Source organism: Macaca nemestrina, chromosome 12, assembly GCF_043159975.1.
Source record: "Macaca nemestrina isolate mMacNem1 chromosome 12, mMacNem.hap1, whole genome shotgun sequence".
Lineage (NCBI taxonomy): Eukaryota > Metazoa > Chordata > Mammalia > Primates > Cercopithecidae > Macaca > Macaca nemestrina.
Window position 1 is genome coordinate 27,297,622 of NC_092136.1, and position 17,108 is coordinate 27,314,729.

Here is a 17,108-nt window from a genome sequence, read left to right on the forward strand (position 1 = left end):
TTCTTACATAACCATAAATATACTATTTATTCTGTTAATTACTTGTTGCCTTTTACCAAGTGTCAGATACAAGAAAAAGTTTCTCTTCAAAAGTTTAGCTTGTTTAGTTTCTTTGTTCTTTGTTCTCTACTTTCAAGGCCAAACTTCCTTTATCTCTGTGCCTCCCTGTCTTGGTTTCAGTAAACAACTCTCCTGCTGGTCCTTATCTACAGAGCCCAAATCTGTTACTCACTCTGTAAATTATCCCTCCTGTCGCAACAGCCCTTCCTGCCAAAACTGTCCTTCCCACCAGTGTAACCGCATTCCTGCACTTTTCCAGTTAGCCAACTGGGTTTGGGTTCAGCTTAAATTGTGCAGTCCAACTCCAGCCAATAGAGGCAGGACACAGTAGTAGGGACAAGCTGCGTTAGAAATAAAAACCCCTTCCTTCTTTTGTTTGGTGTGCTCTTGGGGTGATCAGAACTGTAAGAAGCACCCTTCTGCAGAAGTAAATTTTCCTTGCTGAGAAATTCTTTGTTTAAATACTCATTTTCTTTGTGACTATGAGTTTTACTTTCAATAATTTTGGGGGCCCACCCAGGATCCCATTCTCCTCTGGGGAGGGGTCTCCGATCATCTCTTGTGAGGAGACATGTCCCACTGCCTCGTTGCAGTGGCCTCAGGGGTAAGAGATTGAGACCCATCTGGCATGATGAATAAACCTGGATTCTCAGCAAGGTCGGAAGAAAAGGCCTACAAATAGATAACTCAGAGACCAGGTAACTCTGTGCACAGACCAAGGTAAGAAAAGTGCGGGGGCAATGAAGTATTTCTTGGTTGGGACTAAGGTAAGAAAAGCTGCAGGGGTGGCTAGCTTCTATTGACAAGTATCTCTGCCCCTCTAGAATAAATAAGACTTCTGACACACTTGTATCAGAAATGCATTAAGCGCTGGATGGAGGTTCTGTTGTGACTGGGGAGATGTAATCTGGACCACCAAACATCAGGACTGGACCTCTCCAAGAGGAGGCTGCGTTGATCTAAAACCCTAAATCCACTTTACCAAAAAAGTAACTCCCTCTAATTGTCAGTTTCAGCAGTGTAACATCTCCAACTCTGTCCCTACCTCCACCTACACTAACTCCACTCTAAGTCGCTTCTATGGCCTAAGAGCTAATTTTCATTCCGTGACAGACCCAATAGGAAATTTTGAAGTGTGCTTCATTGATCCTCCACCCCCTTTCCTTTATTCTTCCCTAAAACCTTGTCTCGATCAAACTGGTATTCTTTCCAATAACAAAGCCATAGTCTAGATTGTAGAAATTACAGATTTAGAACAAACTTTGACAGTGCTAACAAGATACCAAGATAGAAATCACTGGTTGAAATGGATTAAATATTATATTTATACATTAAATAAAAGTGACGGTTACACTTGTGCAGCAGGCAGACCAGAAGCTCAAATAGCCCCTTTCCCACTTGGATGGTCCTGTGACTGATTGGGCATCAGCTGCATGATGAGTCTCTTTCAAAACCCCACAGCCTGGGGCAGTAAGGCGTGCAAGACTCTCTCACTACTATTCCCTGAAGTCAAAGGCTTTGTGGGTCAGCACCCAAGAGCCATCCAGCCTTCGGCCTCAGATGTTAATTTTACCTTGTGTCTCTTATGGTAGGGGGAGAAATTGATGCCTCTTGGAGACCTAAAAGGGTTCAATGAAACTAAGCCTTTCCGAAAGCTTACCAGTCAATCTGTCCTTGTTCACTCCCAAACAGACGTATGGTAGTATTATGGGAAACTACCATTGAGTTATCTGCCAAATAACTGGAGCAGCACTTACACTCTAGTCCAATTGGCCATCCCTTTCACCTGGAATTCCTCCAACACAGTAAGCAAAAAATTCAAGATTGAGTTAGAAGAAGCACTCCACCCAGATCTTTTAACCCTCATGTTTACACAAATGCTATTGGAGTCCCACGAGAGGTACCAAATGAATTTAAAGTTCAAAATCAAATAGCTACAGGGTTTAAGTACAACAAGAAATATAAATGTAGATTGGATAAATTACATATGTTACAATCAACAATGATTTGTTAATTATGCCAGGGATGCTATTAAAGGAATAGCTGAACCATTAAAGCCCAACAGTCAAATGGCTTGGGGAAACAAAATAGCATTAAACATGATACTAGCAAAAAAAAGGTGGAGTCTGTGTTATGACCAAAATCCAATGTTGTACATTTATCTCCAACAACACAGCCCCTGATGGAACAATTACCAAAACTTAACAAAGTCTCAGCTCACTATCAAATAAACTGGCCAAAAATTCTGGGATAAATGACCCCTTCACAAGTTTTATGAAAAGGTGTTTCAGTAAATGGAAAGGGCTCAGTCTTCAGTACTAACATCTCTTGCAATTGTCATAGGTGTATTTGTTCTCATAGGATACTGTATCATACTCTGCGCCCGGGGATTAATACAAAAACGTATTGAAATAGCTCTCACCAAAAACTCCCATAATTCCCCCGCCTCCCTATTCAAATCAACTTTTTCTTTGAAAAGGTCAAGCAAAACAACAAAGTCAAGATATGTTAAAAAGGTTTGAAGAGGAATACTTATAAACATTTAAAAGGGGGGAGTTGTCAGATACAAGAAAAAGTACCTCTTCAAAGGTTTAGCTTGTTTAGTTTCCTTGTTCTTTGTTCTCTACTTTCAAGGCCAAACTTCCTTGCTCTCTATCCCTCCCTGTCTTGGTTTCAGTAAACAACTCTCCCACCAGTCCTTATCTACAAAGCCCACATCTGTTACTCACTCTGTAAATTGCCCCTCCTGTGGCAACGACCCTTCCTGCAGAAACTGTCCTTCCCACCAGTGTAACTACATTCCTGCACTTTTCAAGTTAGCCATTCAGATTCCGGTTAAATTGTGCAGTCCAACTCCAGCCAATGGAGGCAGGACACAGTAGCAGGGACAAGCTGCATTAGAAATAAAAAACCCTTCCCTCTTTTGTTCGTTGTGCTCTCAGGGCGACCAGACCTGCAAGAAACACCCTTCTGCAGAAGTAAATTTGCTTTGCTGAGAAATTATTTGTTTAAGAGCTCTTTTTCTTTGTGACTCCCAGCTTTACTTTCAACACCAACCACTGGAACCTAAATTCAAGGATTTCTGTTATTTTCTCCAACAACCTAGAACAGATCTGGGTATATGGTAAGAACTCAAGACATTTGTTGAATAAATAGAAAGATGTTTACATGTAAAGTATGTTTCTGTTTCCAGATAAGACACATTTTAAGCAGCATATTTCTTTATGCTTTCACTTTTCTTTTTTCTTTTTCTTTTTGAGACAGAGTTTTGCTCTTGTTTGCCAGGCTGGAGTGCAATGACACAATCTTGGCTCACTGCAAACTTCGCCTGCTGGGTTTAAGTGATTCTCCTGCCTCAGCCTCCCAAGTAGCTGGGATTACAGATGTGCACCACCACACCCAGCTAATTTTGTAGTTTTAGTAGAGTGGAGTTTTGTCATGTTGGTCAGGCTGGTCTCAAACTCCTGACCTCAGGTGATCTGCCATCTCAGCTTCCCAAACTTCTAGGATTATAGGCATGAGCCGCTGTGCCTGGCCTATGCTTCCATTTTTATATTGAATATGTATTTTATATATTTTATGTTGTAGGAACCATGTGAGGATGGATGTGTGTAAAACAGATAGGATAGAACATTATGCTCAAAAAGGTCACACTTGGATAGTGGAGAAATATATGTAAGGAAGAAACTACCAAATGATAAAAGGAATTGTGATAAGCAGAATAGATCCCCAAGATGTCCACACCCATATCCTCAGATTTGTGAATATGTTATATAGCAAGGGCGAATTAAAGCTACCGATAGAATTAAGGTTTCTCATTAGTAGATCTTATTATAAGATTGTCCTGGGTTATCTGGTAAATATAAATGTAATTGCTGTGTACTTTGAGAGAGGAGGGTGAGTCGGAGTCACAGCAGGTGACAGAAGGAAGCAGAGTGTCAAGAGTGATGTGATGTGAGAAAGACTCACTTTACCATATATGGCTTGGAAGACAGAAAGGCAAGGACTGTGGTGTGCCTCTAAAAGATGGGAAAGGCAAGAACACAAATTCTTCCACAGAGCCACTAGGAAAAATGCAGGCCTGGTGACCCCTTGCTTTTAGCTCAGTAAGAGCCATTTCAGACTCCTGACTTCCAGAACTGGAAGATACTGTGTTTGCATTGTTCCAAACTAGTAAATTTGTGGTACAGTAGCAGTAGAAGCTAATACAAGAACATTATTGCTAGCTAGACAGAAGGATGAGTGGAGGGGCCTGAATCCCGATTATGTTCATCAAGCTCCTGCTCTTGGGTGCACTCTCCTCGGCCCAAAATAAATGTCAAAGAAGCAGGAGTCATGGTCTCTGCTCTTGAGGAAATCAGTTTACAAACGAGTCAGATTTTCCAATGGGAAAGCACGACCATATGGCAAAGATGTTAGAAGCACAAAACTGTGCCAACAGGATAATCAACCATCATTTACATGGCCAGCCATCCCAGATAACTGGCAAGCAAGGAGCATCACTGTAGCAGCTGTTGCCATAGCCCAAAATCTTACAAAGTGACAAAAAAAGAAACAAAACAAACAAGCACATAGAAACCCTCTAAGAGCTTGAACTTGTAAAAATTGAGAGACAACATGGTGTAATCCAAGGGAGTATGGAGTTACCTTAGGCCATCTAGAGACTTATCTCAACTCCACCCCACTGTAGGTTTGTGACCTTGGGCAAGTTACTTAATCATCATCTCTCTAAAATGAAGTTAGACCCTTCCAGCTATTCTCTGGGAACTGGCTGAGATCACTTCCAAAATAAGTTCATTTTCTTTTTCTTTCTCTTTCGTTTTTTAAAACAAACAGATATAAGCAAAAATAATTTTAGGAAAAAGTTTATGTGTAGGATTTATTTAAGAATATTCGCGTCTGATAGAGTAGCCATGAGCCACTTGTGGCTGTCAGGCATCTCAATGTGACTAGTGTGGCTAAGGAAATGGCTTTTTCATTTTAATAGCCATTAATTTAAATTTAAATAATCATATGTGGCTAATGACTACATTATTGAACAGCACAGTCCTAGATTATTTGCCAGACACTAAACAAGTAGAAAAAATTAGAGCTTCTTAAATTAACAAACAGGAGTATACAGGGATGAGTGAGGAAGAATTATGAGAAAGCAAAACAAAATGTATTACTGAGTACTTATTATGTGCCAAGTATACTATTAGGTACAAAGTATACACTAGTTAATAAATTTTCTTAAAATAAGTTAGCTTTCAAAGATTATTCAAAAAGTTTTTTGTTTTTAAGTTTATTCGTCATAAGTCCAGGATGTCTCTAATACAAACAAATAACATGTATATTTAGGAGTAATTATCACTTTTATATCCTTTTCATTATCATATAACTTTTTAAAACAGGTCCACAGTTTCTTATTAACAATTTCAAAATCCAAAATGTTTTTAAAAGTTTTCTGGAAGCTTATGACAGAAAAATCTACCCCAATATGGCATACAGTATTAAGATAGGCATTAATATTCTTTATACCATTTAATGTCAATATTCATATACATCAGTGTAGAAATACAAATGTGTTTAACTGTGTGGTTTGATTATGACCAAAGAGATTGGAAGGAACTTTCTGCAGTAGTGGGAATTTTCTTGACCCTGATTGTGGTGGTAGTTGCATGAGGGTATACAATAGCTTAAGCTCCTCGGGTACACTTAAAATAAATGTATTTATTTATATATAAATTATACCCCATTAAAGTTGGTTCAAAAAGAAAAATAAGTGAATACTAAAAAAAATTGACTATCTACTTTATATGAGGCTGTTTTATACCTTTATAAATACATATATTAACATCTGCTCACATATACAAATAAGCATATAATTTATCTAGAGAAAACATACATTTTTATAAAGAATATCTAAGGAGAGCATATACTTAATAAAGCACCATAGAAGATTATCATATATGATTGGAAAAGCAAAAGAAATTTTTACATGGCCACTGTGTTAGGGTTCTCCAGAGAAAAAGAACTGATAGGATACATGTGTGTGGATATATATGTATATATTTGCAGATACATATGTACATATGACTGGCTCACTTACAAAAATTGGCTCAAGTGATTATGGAGGCTGAGAGGTCAGATCTGCAGTCAGCAAACGGGGGACAAACGGGGGACTCATGGTATACTTCTAGTACAACGAACTTGAAAGCCTGAGAACCAGGAAAGACAATGGTATCATTTCAGTCTGAAAGACATCAAGCTGAGGACTAGTGAACTGATGCTTCAGTTTGAATCAAAAGAAAGAAAGAACTAATGTTTCAGCTCAAGGCAGTCAGGAGGAAGAGTTTCCTTTTATGAAAGGGAAGGTCAACCTTGTGGTTCTATTCAGGCCTTTCCTTGATTAGCTGAGGCTCATCCATATTGGGGAGGGCAATCTTACTCAGTTTACAAATTCAAATGTTAATCTCCCTCATAGAGATCCTCACAGACACACCCAGGATAATATTTGACCAAGTATCTGGGCACCAAATGGCTAAGTCAAGTTGACACACAAAAATAAACATCACAGCCAAAATCCATTTCACATACACTGTTTTTTTCTTTCTGCTTTTCTGTTGTTTAAATTAAATACTTCAATTCTGAAATGGTAAAACCTAAACAAATACTAAGTATTTCTAGTCAAGCACCATCATTTAAGTGTAATAAAAATGAGACTTTTGTCCGGGCGCTGTGGCTCAAGCTTGTAATCTCAGCACTTTGGGAGACTGAGGCATGTGGATCATTGGAGGTTAGGAGTTTGAGATCAGCCTGGCCAACATGGTGAAACCGCATCTCTACTAAAAATACAAAAATTAGCCAGGTATGGTGGCAGGTGCCTGTAATCCCAGCTACTTGGGAGGCTGAGACAGAAGAAAGGCTTAAACCCGGGAGGTGGAGGTTGCAGTGAGCCAAGATTGTGCTACTGCACTCTAGCTTGGGTGATAAAGCAAGACTCCATCTCAAAAAAAAAAAAAAAGAAAAGAAAAGAAAAGAAAAAAAGAAAGAGAGATTGGTGGAATTACAAGTCAGCTTCTCTTTTGTCTTCTATACTTTTTCTGAAAGCTTGGTCCGAATTAGAATTCATCTATTAATTTGACAATTTCATGAAAAATCCAGGGATAAGGAATGTAAATCACCTGAATAGATGAATATTGATTAAGGTGGACCTACTAAATTTTTTCTTTAGTTTCCTTTTCCTTTTCCTAAAATGTGTTTTATTTTAACCCTACTAATACAAATCTTCAAATGTATATGCTTATCCTCTATCTTGGTAAAGTCGGTGAATATAACTGACAATTTTTTTATCACACACAATTTTGAAGTGCCTTAGTATGCTATGTGACTCACATCTTGTTTCTTTTGGAAACATAGATGCTATGAACGAGTGAGTAAAATATCTCCTGACCCAGGCTATTTCCTTGTCATTGTTTTTTTGATAGTAGGGTGGTATGGAGAGATTTGGGAACCAAACGGAAAATAAATTTTATCTTGGATGCACCATTATAGAGGGCTACATCACCTTAGATTTTTGTTCTTGCTTTTTCTAAAGACTCAGTTTCTGTGCTTTTAAAAGAAAGGAACCCAATAGCTACTTCCCAACTAGGCAATATAGAGAAACAGACAAGAGTTCAGACATGTGACATTTTCAGAGAGTTATTTGATATTTATAAGACTTAGTTTTCTCAGATATAAAATAAGAGTAGAACAGAGTATCTATACCACAGGGTTGTTGTAAAGATTAAATACCATTAGGTGTGCGAAGTGCTTAGCCTTGTTCCTTGCACAGAGTAAGCTTTCAGTACATGTTAGCTATACCTAAGATTACATTAGGTAATATGAGGCACATGGAATTTGAATTTTAGCTAGGAGATGCTCAAAAAATTAGAGGTTGCTTTTACTTTTTCACAATCTTTAAATAATTTAACTAATGAATGAAAACAATGTGCCAATAAACTAATTCCCAAACCCCTACTTTTATCTTTAACTTCCTCCATTTTCATTCTGAAAATAGTTTGAGATAATGGGCTAAAATTTATCTTGAGATTATTTGTCTTTAGAGAAAAGAGAGACGCTTTAAACCTTTTTACGTTTTCAGGGAATGAAATGAGACTTAATATCTCAACATCACGATTTCCAAAGCCTTGAACATTCATTTTCAAAAGTATTTGAAGGAATCTGACTGACTTAGGGAACAAAACAATGTCAGAATGTGTCTTAATTCTAGCTTTCCAATTTAATTAAAGCCCACAGTTCATTAGTGATTAAAAGCTGTTAATTTCACATAATTATCTGGTAGTATCAGGAATTATCAAGAGATAACTACCCACACCATTTTTGATCCAAGCTCTGATGGCTGGTTTTCCATAAAAATGAAAAATATTTTGCTCTCTCAGGTAAACCAGGGGTGGAATGAAGATATATTTCTTAAACTGTCTCTGTCACAATCATATGTAGCTTTAGAAGTATTAAGGAGTATAAATGATAATAAACAATTGCAGGCCACTAAAAAAACACTATAACAATTCTCACAAATACCAAAAGAAATATTTTAAGAAAGAAGAAACAATCTTCTTTAAACGTAAACATTTACTTTAATGTATATAGTGTGAATATATTTAAGCAAAAAATTGATTCTCTACAAATATATGTGTATAGTGTGAACATATTTAAGCAAAAAAATGAGTCTCTTACTCAGACAGTATTTTGGTTATTTTTTGTTATCTATCCTAATTTTTTTAAGATTTTATGATTTTTGCTAGTGCAGTCAATTTTTTCAAAGTTATAAGTAATTCTTGACCAGATAAATGAATTAAAACTACATTAACCATTGTTGTATTCTTTTTAATAGAGTTTAAAGTATAAATTTAAAATATGTCTTAGTCTTCAGTGTAGAAATTTTTAAAAAGTAAGCCTGCATTAGTATGTGTAATTTAGCTAAGGAAAATAGAAAAATAATTGGGTTTTATTTACACAAATTGAATTTTAAAAAGTACTCCAAAAATCCACATCTCAAAGATTCCTCAGTAATGGTGTTTTGTTCAAATGGAAAGTACAAATTATTATTATTATTATTTGCAAAATAACATTTATTAAACACTATGTGTCATGTACGCTGCTACCCCAATTTTTTCATTATTTCCTTTAATTATCACAAAAATCTAATGTGTTGATCAAATATATTATTACATCTATAAAATAATAAACTTATAAGAGCTTAAGTATCTAGTAATAGCAATGAAGATAGAAATTTGAACCCTGTTTGGTCTGATTATAAATCAATCTTACAGTATCATTTTTCTTACTAGTAAAACTAGAGGAGTGGTAAGACTCATAGATCTGTGAATGTATGTGAAGTGAATGAATGTATAATTAGACAAAACATTGTATAAAAGCCCGTGGTGAAGGGTCAGGCATAAAGTCAGCATTTGCCCCTGGCTTCCCCCTGATTAAAAAAAAAAAAAGGCCCATCTGAGTCTTAAACTTATTATCTTCTGAGATAGACTAATGCATGCTTTGCTATGTTGAAATGAGGAGTACTTGTCATAATGTGTTATACGAAAATTTCCCATGATGTATAGTGTTTATGTATTTATTCATGTATAATGTATACCCACAATTTATGTAAAAGTCCTTTATTAAGGACTTATTAAGTTTTTACAGCTTTCAGTTTATAATATACTCTAAAAATATTTACCACAAGGACAATTAATAATTCATGTTACTTATTGTTTTTCATAAATAGAAATTAAACATTAAGCTTATATATAAGCTAGCTTTCTTGCTTTTCTTCAAATGGCACTTCTAGAATGCATTTTTAGTATAGAAGAAAATGATAGCTCCATTCTATGCTAGGTATGAGCTGCACTACCAAGTGACTCTGACACATGGGATATTTTTGCTTTGGCTTTTAAGTAGTAGATGGACTTTTAAAATCTTTAGTATCAAAGAATACATTTGAGTTTATTAGAAATATTATTATCAACCTGAATCCAAACCAATTAGATACCATTCAACACTGATTCTTTCAAAATACAAGGTTTGCATACGTGTGTGTGTCACAAATATTGGATACTGGATCGACACAGTCAAATTAGGCTTATTTCTGGGCATGTAGGAGCTCATTCTACAGTCAGGTACTAGATGAATGAGAATATGGAGGGGTAAGTGCTATAAATAAATATACAAGATAAATATTCAATAGAGAAAATCCACATATTTAGACATTTTTGAATCTTCAGCAAAGACACTAATAAAGTTAACAAACTGTTTGAAAATGCATCGGATAAACATTTGAATAATTCCTTTCTAAAGAATAGTTAGGGATTGGTTTAGCATAAATTGCTGAGGGAATCCATTATAAAGCTGCTTTGTGCATTAAGTGGAATAACTTTAAAAAATATTAAGCAATGTTCTTGCTCTTAACTTAGAGTGAATTATTAAGCACAAAACTAAGAGAAACTTCAATCTATTAGAATTCAGGCGATTTGGCTTTTAAGAATTCCTGCAATGATTCTCTGAGTAACAATGACAACTTAAAGACTAATACACTACTTATTTGTATTTCTTGACATTTTATGACATTATACATTCATGCCAAAGTTTTTACTTTAAGTACATTTTATTTTTTACACACATAAAAAGGACACAGAACATAACTATAAGTATTCATAAATTATCCAAACATGCACACTTGTGAAACCTCAAAAGAGGTTAATGCATAAAACATTTTGAGGGCCTCAGACACCTCTGGTCTTCCCTCAATTACTATTCCTGCTTTCTATCCCAAAAAACCCCCAATACCCTAAAATTTAACAGTGAAGGTTAATATGCCAGTTTTTAAAAAACTTTATGAAAAAGCATTTTTTGGTTGATGTTGTAGATGATAATTTATTTTATTTTATCCAAATTTATTCTTACATTTTAACAGCTATATATATGAATATATATAATTCTTGATTTCCTGTGCTTAGCAATTGATTTCTAGCTTTATTCCATCATCATCTGAAAAATATTTTATATATTTTTCTACTCTTTGAATTTGTTGAGGCTTGCCTCGTGACCTAAGATATGATCTATTCAGGAGAATGTTTCATGTGCTGATGAAAAGAATGTGTATTGTGTACCAGTTGGATTAAATATTCTGTAGATGTTAGTTAGGCCTATTTGGTCTAGTGTATAATTTAATTCAATGTTTCTTTCTTGATTTTTTGTCTACCTGATCTGTCCATTACTGAGTTTGAGGTGATGAAGTCTCTTACTATTATTATTTCAGTCTATCTCTCCCTTTAGATTTATTAATGTTTGTTTTATATGCTTGGGTGCTCTAGTGTGTAGTGCATAGATTTTTATAATTCTTACATCTTTTGCTATGTAATCACTTTAGCATTATATAATGACCTTTGTCTCTTTTTATAGTCTCTGACAAGTAGTCTATTTTATCTGATATATGTGTAGCTACTTTTGTTCTTTTTTTGTTTTGTTTTCATTTGCATGAAATACATTTTTTCATCACTTCACTTTCAGTCTATGTTTATCTTTACAGGTAAGATGGGATTTTATAGGGAGCATATAGTTGGATATACTTGGATGTTTTTTATTATACTTTAAGTTCTAGGGTACATGTGCACAACGTGCAGGTTTGATACATAGGTATACATGTGACATGTGGGTTTGCTGCACCCATCAACTCATCATTTACATTAGGTATTTTTCCTAATGCTATCCCTCCCCCATACTCCCAACCCCTGCCATCCATTCAACCACTCTGTGTCTTTTAATTAGAGAATTTAGCCTGTTTACATTCAGTATTAAAGGAGTTATTACTGTCATTTTGTTGCTGGCTTTCTGGTTGTTTTGTGTTCCCCTCTATTCTTCTTCTTCTTTTTTTTTTTTTATCTTTTGTCATCCTTGGTGGTTAAGGATGATTTTTTTCCTGGTACTATGCTTTAATTTGTTGGTTTTTATTTTTAGTGTATCTATTTCAGCTTTTGCACTGTGGTTACTACAAGGTTTACAAAATCAGAAATAACACATTACTGTTATTAGATCACAGAAAGAAGAATAAACAAAAATAAACAAACAATGTCTATACTTTATCTTTAGTCCCCCCATTCTGATGTTTGTTTGTCTCAATTTACATATTTTATGTTGCCTGTCTGTTAACAGAGTGCTATAGCTATTGTCGTTATTGACAGACTTGCTTGGGCTTCATGGTAGAGTTTTAAGTGGATTGTACACCATAGGTACAGTATGTGAATATTCTGGCGTTGTCTTTGTATTTAATTTTACCAGTGGGTTTTATATCTTCATTTTTTTTTCCTGCACATCAGTGTTTTTTTTTTTTTTTTTTTCTTTTTTTTTCTGATTGAATAACTCACGTTAGCATTTTTGGTAAGACAGGTCTGGTCATTATAAATTATCTTAGGTTTGTTTATTTCAGGAAGACTTTACCTCTCACTCATAATAAAAGACTAACTTGTTGAATAAAGTATTCTTGAATATCAGTTTCTTTTTTTCTTGTTTTTTTTCAGCATTTGGAAAATTTGGTCCCACTCCTTTCTGGTCTGTATGGTTTCCATTGAGAAATCTGTTGCCAGATGAATTGGAGTTCCTTTATATGTTACTTGCATTTTTTTTTAAATCTTGCTGTTTTAGGATCCTCTCTTTGCCTTTGACCTTTAAGAGCTTGATTACCAAATGCCTTCAGGTTGTCTTATTTAGCAAATCTGTGTGACATTCTCTTACCTTCTTATACCTAGACATTCATGTTATTCTTGAGTTTTGGAAAGTATTCTGTTATTATTTACTTCCATAAGCTCTCTACTCCTTGCTCTTGCTCAACGCCCTCCTTAACATCAATAATCCTTAGATTTGATCTTTTGAGGTATTTTTATTAGGTATCTCCATTTCCTATTTTTTTTTTTTCCTTTTTTCCCTTCTGATTGTATAATTTCAAATAGCTTATCTTTGAGCTCACTGATTTTTCATTTTTCTCTGCTTGGCCCATCTGCTGTTTTAAACCTCCAATGAATTTTTCAGTATAGCAAATGTATTTCTCAGTTTTCAGATTTCTGGGTTTTTGTTTTCTTCAATCATTATGTTAAATTTATGTGATAAATTTCTGAATTGTTTTTCTCTGTTATCTTGGAGATCACTGATTTTCCTTAAAAGTTTTATTTGGAATTATTGGTCAGAGATCTCACATATTGCCATCTCATTGAGGTCAGTCACTGGTACCCTGCTTTGTCTGTTTGTGGTGGTCATAGTTCCCTGTTTGCTGTTGTTACCTCTACATGTATTCTACATCAACGTCTTTGCTTTGAAGGTTTATTTATTTATTCTAGTATTCTCTATCTGGCTGTTTTGGTTTTTGTTGGTTATGTTTGCTTAGAGATTCTTTATAATTTACCTGTTAAATTTCTTAATTTTTTCCTAGGTCATTGCCTAGTTTTTGGCACCAGATGTTACCTAAAGCTCAGGATTGCCTCAGCTCTAGCAGATCATAAGTGCTTCCTGGCAGGAATAGGGGAGGTCACAAATGGGATATCCTGGGAGCATAAAAAGGCCAGCCAGGGATTTGAGCCCAGGACACTTACAGAATGTGCCTCCTAGAGCATGCTGCTGCTGAATATGAAAAGAAATGCTATTCTGATTTGGCATCTCCTTTGGCCAAGTTACAGATCAGGGTTTCCAGAGATGGGGATGATGTTACCATCTTTCCCCTTTCTCTCTGGCTGTCCTCAAAGATTTGTCTCCCTTCAGGTACTCACAATACTTCTCGTGGATTGAGACATGAAAAGGTCTCCTGACGAAGGACCCAAGTTGGTGGAGAAGCTGATTGTCCACCTCGATCTCACTTTTTCCAGTGTGGAAATGGTAAGTTGGGGGAAATGTTTTGCACTCTTAGTGCCAGGCAGATTGGGGGGATAGTTGTTGCATACATGAAATTAAATTATCTTACTGTTTGCTCAGAGTTTTTAAGTTTTCTGTGACCCTGGGAAATTACTTATCCTCATCTTTGAGTTCTAGAATACTACTGGTGACAATCCCAGTGCTTTTTTAATATATATATATATAAAATATATTATATATATATTATTTTTTATATTAAATATATTTTTATATTTAATAAATATATTTTTTTATATATTTTTATATTTTATATATTTTTATATATTATATTTTTATATATTTTATATATATAGGTTTAAATATATTTTTATATATTTTATATATATAGGTTTTCTCTTGGTAGGAGGGAAGCCAGCTGCCATTTTGGAACTGAAAGTCTCCCTGCTATGATACTTTCTATGACACCCACCTCAGCCTCCCAAAGTGCTAGGATTACAGGCCTGAGCCACCGGGCCCAGCCAGTCAGTTTCTTTTCACAAAGGAGAGCTCTTATTTTTCCAGCTAGCTGGATAGTTTGATTAAAAAGACCTCTGTGATTTAAATTAGTGACAGAGAAAAGTATATAATTTTGTTTCCAAATTCTTATTAGTTTTCTCTAGCATTTGTATAACATTTTTAAAGGTGTATATTATTAGCCCCATTTTATAGATTAATAAATTGAGACTATTATTTTTTTAACATAACAATAGGCTTTTTTCATAAGACTAGTGTTTTGTTTAAAAAGATTTAGTCTCATATGGGAATTCGAATTGAACAAAAATATTGTCTTAGGTTGATTTTCAGTGAGAAGTATGTTTTTATTTTTAAGCTCATAATCTCATACTGATCAACATCAATTACAGGAGAATATCTGAGACCTCAGTTCAAACAAACAAGTAACTGTATTTAACTGAAGAAGGTCATTGTTAATCCCAGTCAATAAAGTAACTAATAGACAATCCCTTTATAAAGATACTAGCTCAAGTTCAGTCTTTAAAAATGACATTTTCTTCTGACAATATGTAAACCCTAAAGAAAACTTTAAAAAAAATTTTTTTCTTTACTTTTAAATTTAAAATAACCAATTCTGTTATTTAAAGTATTTTTAGTGTTGTTTTCTCCCATGCAATACATTACTTCATTAATCTCATTGTTTAGTCTTCTAAACCAATATTCTATTATTAGGTTTGTTTGTTTGCTGTGGCTTCTGCTCTAGGTAGAAAATTAGTTTTTGAACAAATTCAATATATGTGGAAAAAAATTAAATGTCCTGAATAGCATTGTGTTGTTCTTGCAGAATTTTATTTTTCTATGGGCAAACTTTTAAAGTTTTCAATGTCTTAAGCTTATAGAGTTGAGTTACAGCCTCTTCTACTGGAAAGTGTTGGTTCATAGAGATATAAGTGTTGCTTAATTAGTTAGAATTTTGGCTTTTTGTTATGTCTGGTGGTATATTCTGTGATACAATATAGGATGGCATGCTGAAAGTTTTGTTCTTAAAGAACCTCTGCATTATCCTCAGGATGCCTACACAATTACCACCCCCTAAATCAATCAACGAATTAATCAAGCCTATTACCAAAATGGCCATTCTGCTCATTTGAACTTCTCATGTTGTAATTGTTGTCTTGGCAATACACAGCACCAGCTCCCATACTTTGTAAATGGAGCCACCTTCGAATGAAAGTGTATTCAACATCCTGGTAATCCTGTGAAACTTCATGCCTAAAATCAAATAACTCCCTACAACTTTAGTGTCAGCAAATTGTTCTTTACTTTGCTGGAAGTAATATATCTTCAATTGTATAAATGAAGCTAGATAGCTTAAAAGTGTTTTCAGTTGATATTCTTGGTTATCTGAAAGGCCATTCTTAACATCTTTCAGATCTGTCTAGGCCTTTTCTTGCCTCTGTCTTTTAGACTTTTACATAACAGTCTGTTTTTTGCTGGCGGGGGTGAAGGTTGCACGTTTTTGTGGACAAAGAATGCTCCTTCACCTTCGTCTGTTCATCTTTCTTTTAAATAATACAACTATATGCTTCACCGAGGCATTGAAAACCACACCCTGGCCGGGCGCGGTGGCTCAAGCCTGTAATCCGAGCACTTTGGGAGGCCGAGACGGGCGGATCACGAGGTCAGGAGATCGAGACCATCCTGGCTAACACGGTGAAACCCCGTCTCTACTAAAAAAATACAAAAAACTAGCCGGGCGACGTGGCGGGCGCCTGTAGTCCCAGCTACTCCGGAGGCTGAGGCAGGAGAATGGCGTGAACCTGGGAGGCGGAGCTTGCAGTGAGCTGAGATCCGGCCACTGCACTCCAGCCTGGGCGGCAGAGCGAGACTCCGTCTCAAAAAAAAAAAAAAAAAAGAAAAGAAAAGAAAACCACACCCTGCAGGCAGATGGGCTAACGTCAAGATTTCACTATCAACCCAGTGGAAAATCCTGTTCTTCTAGTGAGAGAAACCAAGTCACAAAATAGCAGCCACAAATTCCACAAGTTAAGTGGCAACTGGCTTGATAATACACTGTGTGCAATGATAATGTACAGTAGCCATTGAAGACACACTGACCAGGTCCAAAATAAAAAGGTACAACCTGCAGAAACTAGACTGCCCTCTATTGCAATGCTTTTAATATGCAATAACATCTTCATCAAAATTCAGTGACAATTCTTAATATGTTACCAGGAAATTACATTAATGAACAGGTGAATTTTTCAATCAGTCAGAAATTATAATCCTGCCATCAATTTCTTTTCACTTCCCTTGGATTCACACCACTTTGTTCTTCTTGAGGTTAAAATTTTTTGTTTATTTAAAAAAAATTGTTTCACTCATTTATCTGTTACCTTAAACGTTTCTCAGACACTAAAACCTATGGCTATAAAAACAAGCAAAATGAGATACCTGTCTTCAAAGAGTTTACATTTAATCAATCCATTGACAATGTAAGTGCTATGTAAAGATGCAATTGAGATAAATAGCATCTTATTAATGATTTTTGTCAAGATATGACTCTTAGTACATCATGTCCATAAATTTACCTAACTAACTTATGTGAGACGAAAAAAAGAAAGAAGATTTCGAAGTTATAATCGTCAATATATCTACAATAGTAAATTTAGCTC

The 17,108-nt window shown here is 35.2% G+C and overlaps 1 long non-coding RNA gene across 3 annotated transcripts in view; it reads left to right on the forward strand.

The window, feature by feature from the left end:
• Positions 1-463: 463 nt before the first annotated feature.
• Positions 464-17,108, forward strand: part of LOC105471584 (uncharacterized) — a 30,797-nt gene continuing 14,152 nt past the window's right edge. Inside the window, exons 1-3 of one of the 3 annotated variants that reach the window (XR_981234.2) lie at positions 464-780; positions 3,167-3,184; positions 13,852-13,965. This is a non-coding gene — a long non-coding RNA (uncharacterized lncRNA). Of the gene's footprint in view, positions 781-2,651; positions 3,185-13,851; positions 13,966-15,502; positions 16,342-17,108 lie in introns of those variants that run through there. The other 2 variants (XR_011610665.1, XR_011610664.1) reach the window with 2 other exon arrangements.